The sequence below is a fragment of the Glossina fuscipes genome, unplaced genomic scaffold (genome assembly GCF_014805625.2).
Source record: "Glossina fuscipes isolate IAEA_lab_2018 unplaced genomic scaffold, Yale_Gfus_2 61646, whole genome shotgun sequence".
NCBI lineage: Eukaryota > Metazoa > Arthropoda > Insecta > Diptera > Glossinidae > Glossina > Glossina fuscipes.
Genome location: NW_024003855.1, coordinates 980,023 through 988,550, shown reverse-complemented (window position 1 = coordinate 988,550; position 8,528 = coordinate 980,023).

Genomic DNA, 8,528 nt, shown 5'->3' with positions numbered 1-8,528 from the left:
CAGCAATGGTCTTCACAAACGCACGTTTGAACAGAGGCTTTTGGAATCATGCTGTAATTTTCAGTAGCGCCATGGCTTACTATATAATTTGCAGCACCGTTAGTGATCATTATTTCAGTGATTACAACTATTATTAACAACAATGTGGTAATGTTAATTCTTTTTGATTAAAAAACCTTTTTTTTGTTTGTTAATTTTTTATATCTTGTGCAATGTTAACAAAACTGTACTCAGTAATCAACTGTGATTATTCCATATATACATTGTTATTCTATGTATATATTACTTGATTTACTACTACGTAAACACAAATAAAAATCACTCGATACTGTTAATGCAGCGTATTGATTATGTTGGTGTTATCTAGGTTTTATTTTCGAGTTTCGACTTTGTTTCCGATATGTGTGGATGAGAAGTGTGAGAAAATCTTCGCCGAATCTGTGAAATCAAGCATAAGCAAAATAGCTCACGTTTTGCGTTAGCATTAGTTGTTCTAAGTCAGTATTGATTATTTAGAATTGCATTCATAGGCGAAGAAAGCTGGAAATGGAACAGAGAATAAATTCCTAAAAAGACAGCTGAACCAAAAAAACTTCAAATAATTTCATTTTAAATTTATTTGTGTATTGTCTACATATTTTGCAAACGTGTCGGTTTAAAGGGTGGCCAATAAGTTAGATCGTACGCTCGCCTGTATTGAAAACTCTACCGCAATTGAAATAAAATTTTCAATTTTAAAAAGAAAACAATTATTCGAAAATGCAAGGCTTTCTTTTTAAATTTGTAATAACATGTAAATATGGACAGTAACAATAAAAAATATGAAATTAAAATTAATATTGAGTCAACTTAAGGCAAACTTGTTCTTGTTTGAATTCATGCGGTTGATTAAAATCGTCTTTTTTTTCTTCTTATATTGTTGGCCATTCCCAGCGTGCTCCCTATGCAAATCTAAGATGTCAGAGCCCAGATTCTTTTCGGATCTTATTGTGCTTTCTTCAAAGGATGGATAGCTGACAAAAGAAAATTATATTTACTAATAATTATAAATCATTAATAATAAAAATGGAGTTAACCACTTCTTATTTTCGCTTCTTAAATGGAATGCTATCCTCAGTCTCGCAATCTATAACGTAAGGGAGTCATTTATTTAATGAATTAAATTCCGCTACAAACCAAGTGCAGGAGCACAAAAGGGATGTGAATGTCAACAAGTTCTTATAAAGCCGGCGAATAAAAATCATCTTTCATTAGCTTAAAGCGGAGGGTTACACCCAATATTTCACGGCTTTTTTCAAGGGTAGACACACAAAGGAGCTTTAAGTTATTATTATATGGTGGAAGAGACAGCGCAGGATCCTATCCTAAACCTCTCCATGCAAACATCAAGAAGTCCCGTCGAACAGACTCCAAGAGATCAATAAGGTGTCTATAACTAGGAAGCGCGAACTATTGAATAGTTCGTCTAACTAAAGAAGTATACAAGCACTTCGTAACGTATGGGTCTTTAAATTCTTTAGACCATCTTTTTATAAACCCTAAAAGGGATCTAGCTTTATTAATTGACACATCAATATGACTGCCAAACTTGAGTTTTGAATCAAAAGCAACTCCTAAGTCTTTGTAATTGCAGACATTTTCCAGGATGTGAAGGCATCGTATTACACCATGTAAAAGACATGTTCTTGCATTTGTTTAAATTCACTACCATAACATTGGTTGCACACCGTGAGCACAGCTTCTTAAGATCAGACTGAAGAAATTTAGTACCATGTATTGAGTCAAAGGAGAGAGACAGTTTAACGCTATCTGCAAACATTAAAAGACGAGAATGTTGAATGCACTCCGAATGCACTCATGTATAAAATAAATAAAAGTGGGCGATATAACTGCACTGATTGTAATCATATATAAAATGCAATTACAAAATAAACCAAAAATTGTACATTATAATCGTGCTCCATTTGTGAACACACTTCAGTTGATGCGCCACATATTCACAAATTTTCATTACCACCGATTGCCGATTCTAAATTTGTCAGCTCGACAATTCTCTCTTCGTCCACAGTCAGTGTCGCCTGCTCACTTGGGCGCCCTCCACTCTTTTGTAGAGACAATCTGTTAACATTCAATTTTATTTTTGTCTTATATGTATCGACCGCCCACTCCTGAAAAAGGGTAAAAATAACACAAATGCAAATAAAATGTTAGCGTCATTTTGCCAATTTGACTTTATTTCGTATTATTACAAATTTTATATAAATATGCTTTTATTTACATTGTGTAATTTTGTCATTGATTAAATCATGCTGCTTGCTTATAAACAAGCAAATTCCAAATTTACCGTTTCAAAATTCCCTTTATTTTTTTGAAATATTTAAAGGCGAAAGCCATTATGAGGTATTTAAATTTGTTCTTCCTGACTATTGCCTCAATATTACTATTAGGACTCCCAGGTTTCATGAACTGAGGCTTGTGTAATAGAATATAGGAAAAGGTAAATCTTGACTATAAGATAGGCAATATAGAATAAAACGGCGCTTTACGTTTGATCAGAGATAAAACACATATGATGCTTTACTTCTCAGTTTCGCGCAATTTAGTGTTTACCATAATATACTTACCCTTGGTAAAATCTACTACTTACAAAATAGCTCACGTTAGTTGTCATTAGTGTTTTTGTGAAGTAAATTTTGTTTATTAACGTATTCAAACAGATAACACAACGTTAGTGTTTATATGAGGATGCCGCGTTATGATAGGTGCAATCTCTAGTGTTATTTTTAAAAGTTTGACGATTATCATTACTCTCCAATACAAGCTGATCTTTACATTTGATAGGAAACATCTGTTTTCTTACTGTTTTCTTAATGCACATATAATATACCTCGATTTGTAAGTATATACTTTTATGTAGCATACATAGCCACTATATATCACATCATGTCGTAATTATATAAAGGGTCGAATTATCGACCGTTCTTATTACTCTGATAGAAAACTTTAGTGTATACACGGAGAGTTAAGTTATTATCACGCTTTGCGTTAATATTGGGTGTTTAGAATTGGATTTATGAGAGAAACCACCCGTACATTGAAAATAAAATATTTATTATTATTATTATTATTATTTTAATTTTAGACTAATGAAATGAATTCTTAGACTAAAAAAAGACATTGAGCACTAGCAACACAGGCTATCGGCTCTAATTTAAATAAATGGATATTAGATAGTGAACTTAGTAGTATTAAAAAAGTAATATATTGAATTGATATTCTGTTCTGAAGCTGATTTTAGAATGTTCAAAGGGTTAATCGTTCCAAATGCAATACTTCTAGCCGAGGAAAAGTTGAGGCAATCGCAGAGAATGTGCTTTATAGTAAGAGTTTGTCCACAACAGCAGATTGGGGAAGAAGACTTCTTCAGGATCCATTGGTGAGTTGCAATTGTATGACCAAGGCGAATTCTTGAGAATGTTTGGATCTTGGTTTTCTCAACGTTTGTTGGATATAAAGGTGGAGTTAATTGAGAGTTAATAAAAGAGTAGTGTTGATGATGGTGTTGTAAATTTCCTTCTGTAATTTTCTCTTTAACTTTTCTTCCAATGTAACTTTGAAGATCCAACTTTTCCATGACATCATCCATAATTAGAGGAGCAGAAGCAGCATACTTTGCCGCTAAATCCGCCTGCTCATTTCCCAGTAAACCGATGTGACTTGGTACCCATAACATCTTAATTTGAAAATAAAATATATTCCACACAGCTTAACCAAAACAAAAATTTTAATTTGCAATTGGTAAGTAAATGAATTCCTTTTTTCTTGCTTCTAAATCCATTTGCTATTTTATTTTTTTTTGCGTTTTAATTCGACAAAGCTTGTAATTAACTGTGTACCATCAGCCTTTCTGTACATCATCATACGTTGTCGCTATCATTAACAATGCACAAAGTATCAACATATAATAATAACTCCACACTCTTCTGGATATATGCGTTTTATCGTCAACATGCCTAATCCATTCGACAAGACAAACGAAAAAAAGATAGGTTAAATGTTGTTAAACAATCAAGTAATGGTTACGAATATGTACACATCAGACCGAATGGCTCCTTTACTCATGCTATATTATTTGGCAGCAGAGGAACATCAAATTTTAGTTGAAGCGAAGTGTCATTGTGTTTTCGGCATTTTTCTTCACTTAGGTTCGAAACTGTAAGATATTTTCTCTGATATTTGTTGAACCACGCGATAACTAAATAGCCAATTTTTTGCGATAGTACTTCTTTTCCAAAGTTAGTGTTGATTGTTATCTAATAATAATAGCAATCTCTTTTCTCTGCATTAGATATTACTATCGTTGCCTATTATTGATTTTGAAAAAATTATGAGAAAATAGGCGGCAAGCTTGATGGTTGTTTTCTTTATAAACAACCAACATTCTGTTCAAGTTTTATGGATTTTCTAAGATATAAAATCGTAAAAAAAACGGAAAACAAAGCAGTATTCATGGCGCATGCAATTGGTGACTGGTGAAAGGTTAACAACAATTGGCAGAAATTAAGCGGAAAACGGATTTACGGATTAATGGATTAAAAATGCCGCGACGAAATTAGGTAATGGTAACTTGCTTGTAAAAGGATTGTTCTTTAAAATTCCATAGACGGTTACATCTAAAAGAAATACACGTTGTTTGCCTTTATAGGGGTAAACGGAGGGATGATTCCTACTTACCGAGCGTGCAGATCATAAACCATGGGCTACTCTTTACCCTACCCTGTGTATGGTCACCATACGCCCATGGTAGCCGCAGCTCTCCTCTCACCAAATAAGATAAAAATGCAACTAATCATTAACCTATGTTTAACAAAACATTTTGAAGGATTTAAGTATTTATTAATAATTTTAACAGAATTCTTATTTAACTATTATATTTTTAAGATAAAGAAGCAAAAATCCAATACATTAGTATTAAAAAGAAAACATTTGCATTACGACTTACGCAAAGTTATTGATACTTAAAGAAGGATGAAGATAAAGTAACGATGAAGCCGAGTTGATATGCTGATGTCGTTAATAAAACAATGTATACACGCAACTACTGACGATGATGCTGTTGAGCGCTAAGAGAATGAGATTATACCTTTGAAGACCAATGGCTTATTACTGTTCATGTACATTTTAATCTTTTAAATTGTCAATATTCATGTTCTCATGGAAATTGATGTGGCGAGGGTCGTTATAGCTTTTCGATTTTGTCGTGCTTTTAGGTGAAGTAGATTTACTTTTAAATGTTTATTTCATTTCATATGCCACTATTCATAACATTGTCACAGACACTATTTTTCTCGGAATTTAATTTGATTTAATATGGCATTATTCTTTATTTTTAGCAATTTATCAATTTTGGAAATGGCGTTGATAAACGCCTACGAATATAATACGTCGTTGTATATAAAACAGAAGATCTCAAAGTATAATTTGCGATTATAAGAATGTCGGGCAATTCCATATGTAACAATGCATACGCGAAATACATACATACAAACACTTAATAATTCTTATTCGTGACAGAAATTCACATTGTAAAGAATATACTAAATATTAAAATATCTTTTGGACCTCTTGGCTTAAACTTTGCTTTCCATTTTTGGAGTCATTCGCTTTCCATTATTAGTTAATTTTATGAGTAATTTAATTTAACAACTGCTTATTAAAATTTTTATATTTGTGCTTAAAAAATTTAATTTTTTCACATGCTGCGATTATTAATTAACTCAATTTGCCTCAGGTTTAACTTTTTCATCTCTTTGACACTTAAATATTTTCTTTTCCTAATCCGTGAATCAGGAGAACAATAAAATCTTAATTTCTTTCGTTCATTTAAAAAAAATAAAAACCACGTTCTCCTTCGAATGTCTACATCTATCTTTTGTTCTTTTCATCTTTTTTTCATCTTTTTTTTCTATTCATCTCTTATTTTCCTTCAATTTTTTTTTTTTTCATTTTCTTTTTTAAACTTGTTAATTGCTCAAGTTTGCCAATTTTTGTTTGTCGTCATTTTTTGTTGGTAAATTTACCAACCCTAACTTCGGTAATGCTATAGAATTGTATTTGTAAATGTTATAATCGATTGCTGTTATTTTCTATGGAAATTGAAGTCGAGCTTGTCGACAGCCAGTTACAATTAAGTAGCAATTTTGGGTTTACACTATGTTAATTTATTTTTACTGAAAGCGTTTCAACGTCTTTCGGCAAAAGCCTTTAAAAATGAGTCTTGCTTATACATTACTAGTTTTACGAGATTTTAGCTTACGGGGCATTCTCTTGAGTTCCAAATTGGGCTTGGCCACTTGGCCATATTTTTGGTTACTATGATGAAGTGTTTAACTTGTTTATGAGGTATGTTTGCATCAAGTCAATCATATTAATAATTACTTTAACAAATTTTCAACTTCTATAATATGACTATCTATATCTGATATGAGCATTCATTGATCCTGCTTTTTTGATCTACAGTGGTCAATTTTGTTTGATTTCATCATTCCTCCAAGTCTGATCTTGTCTGGGGGAAAATATAGGAAAATGAGTAGGCGATTTTTTTTAAAGAAAAAAAGAAATGAGTCAAATTATATTGTTAATTAAATTAGTTATTTAGTATTAATTTTTAATTGGCAATTTTTTTCACGTAAACATTAATTAGAGATTTTGTCATATACATATTTGCCATTAATTTATTATTCATGTTGTTTATTTTATTTATTATTTTATTTTATTTTTATTTTATTATACTAGAAACTCAACTAAACAAATAACAGTCGAGTTCAATTGGCTCTTAATGCAAAACTTATATTAAGTAACAATAAAATTGAGTATAAGCATAATAAAACAAATAAGAAGAAAAAAAAAAGAAAAAAAAGCATGTATACTATCAGCATAGGAGCACACTTACAACCAGCTGCAAATTAACCCCTAAGCCATCGCAAACCTAACCCCGACTCTGAGCGGATTGAACAGCTCATAATTAAATTTACACTGATTAAGCTTAACCAAGATAAAGTGCCTAGAGAAGCGGTTAGGGACATTAAAGCTTATTTCACCAAGTAATGAAGGCGATTCAATAGCACCATTTATTACTTTGATTACAAAGGAAACGCCAAGAACAAACCTACGTTTCTCAAGAGACGGTAAGGACAGCAGAAGCAACCTATTTTCATACGGAGGAAGAGAGACAATTGGATCCCAACTCAAATTTCTAAGGGCAAACAGCAAGAATTGCTTTTGAACAGATTCAATTGAATCTACGTAGAACCTATATGAAGGAGACCACACAACTGAGGCATACTCGAGTATGGGTCTAACCAAACACATGTACAGCCTTTTCGTAATGTAGGGATCACCAAGCTCTTCGGACCACCTTTTTATAAAACCAAGCGCGGACCTAGCTTTGCTAATCGAGAGCTCAATATGCAAGTTAAAACGTAACCTATGGTCAAATAACACGTCTAAATCTGTGATCGAATCGACGTCCTCCAATTTATACGAATCTATGAAATACTGAGTAATGAATGACTTTCTTCTTGATAAAGAAAGCTTCTTACATTTACTCAGATTTAGTTTCAGAAGATTCACAGAGCACCATGCAACCAAATTATCCAAATCACCTTGAAGCTGATGTGATTGCGATTCAACAGAGAAGGAGGAAAACAGTTTTACATCATCCACATACATTAAGATCTGGGTAGAATAACCCACCGATGGAAGATCATTAATGTATAAACTAAATAAAATGGGACCTAAGTGGCTGCCTTGAGGTACGCCAGATATAACGGGGAATTCATCCAAAGTGATAAAGTTGAACAAAACTCTGAAGGATCTGTTGTCCAGATAAGAGATTATCCATTTCACTAAATAGGAAGGGAAGCCAGAAGCTTGGAGTTTAAAGATCAGTAAATTATGGTTAACCGTATCAAACGCTTTGCTTAAATCAGTGTGTATCACATCTGTGTGAGAGCCACTAGAAAAAGCCTTCAAAACATGACAAGTAAACTCTAAAAAGTTGGTGACTGTAGATCGCCTTTTACGAAAGCCGTGCTGGTGCGGATAAATATACGAATTAATGGCAAAGGCCAAATGCTGAGTCACAATACGCTCGAACAACTTGGGCAAGACACTCAACTTGGCTATGCCTCTGTAGTTCTCAACAAATTCTCTACTTCTACTTTTGTGGATAGGAATAAGAAAACTACTCTTCCAACATGAAGGGAAAACACCTAAATACAAGGACATGTTAAAAATCTTTGAGATCACACCACATAACTCGACAGCGCAAGATTTAAGTACACATGATGGAATTCCATCAGGTCCAAGCGAATAACTGTATTTTAGAGAGCTCAGCCCTTTAAAAACGTCATCTTCTGAAATAACCAAGTTAGGTATTGAAACCGAGTTAGTTATAGGATATAGTTAGTTTGCTGGTATATCGAAATTAGCAATCGAAAAGTTTCGTCGGAAATACTCAGCAAATA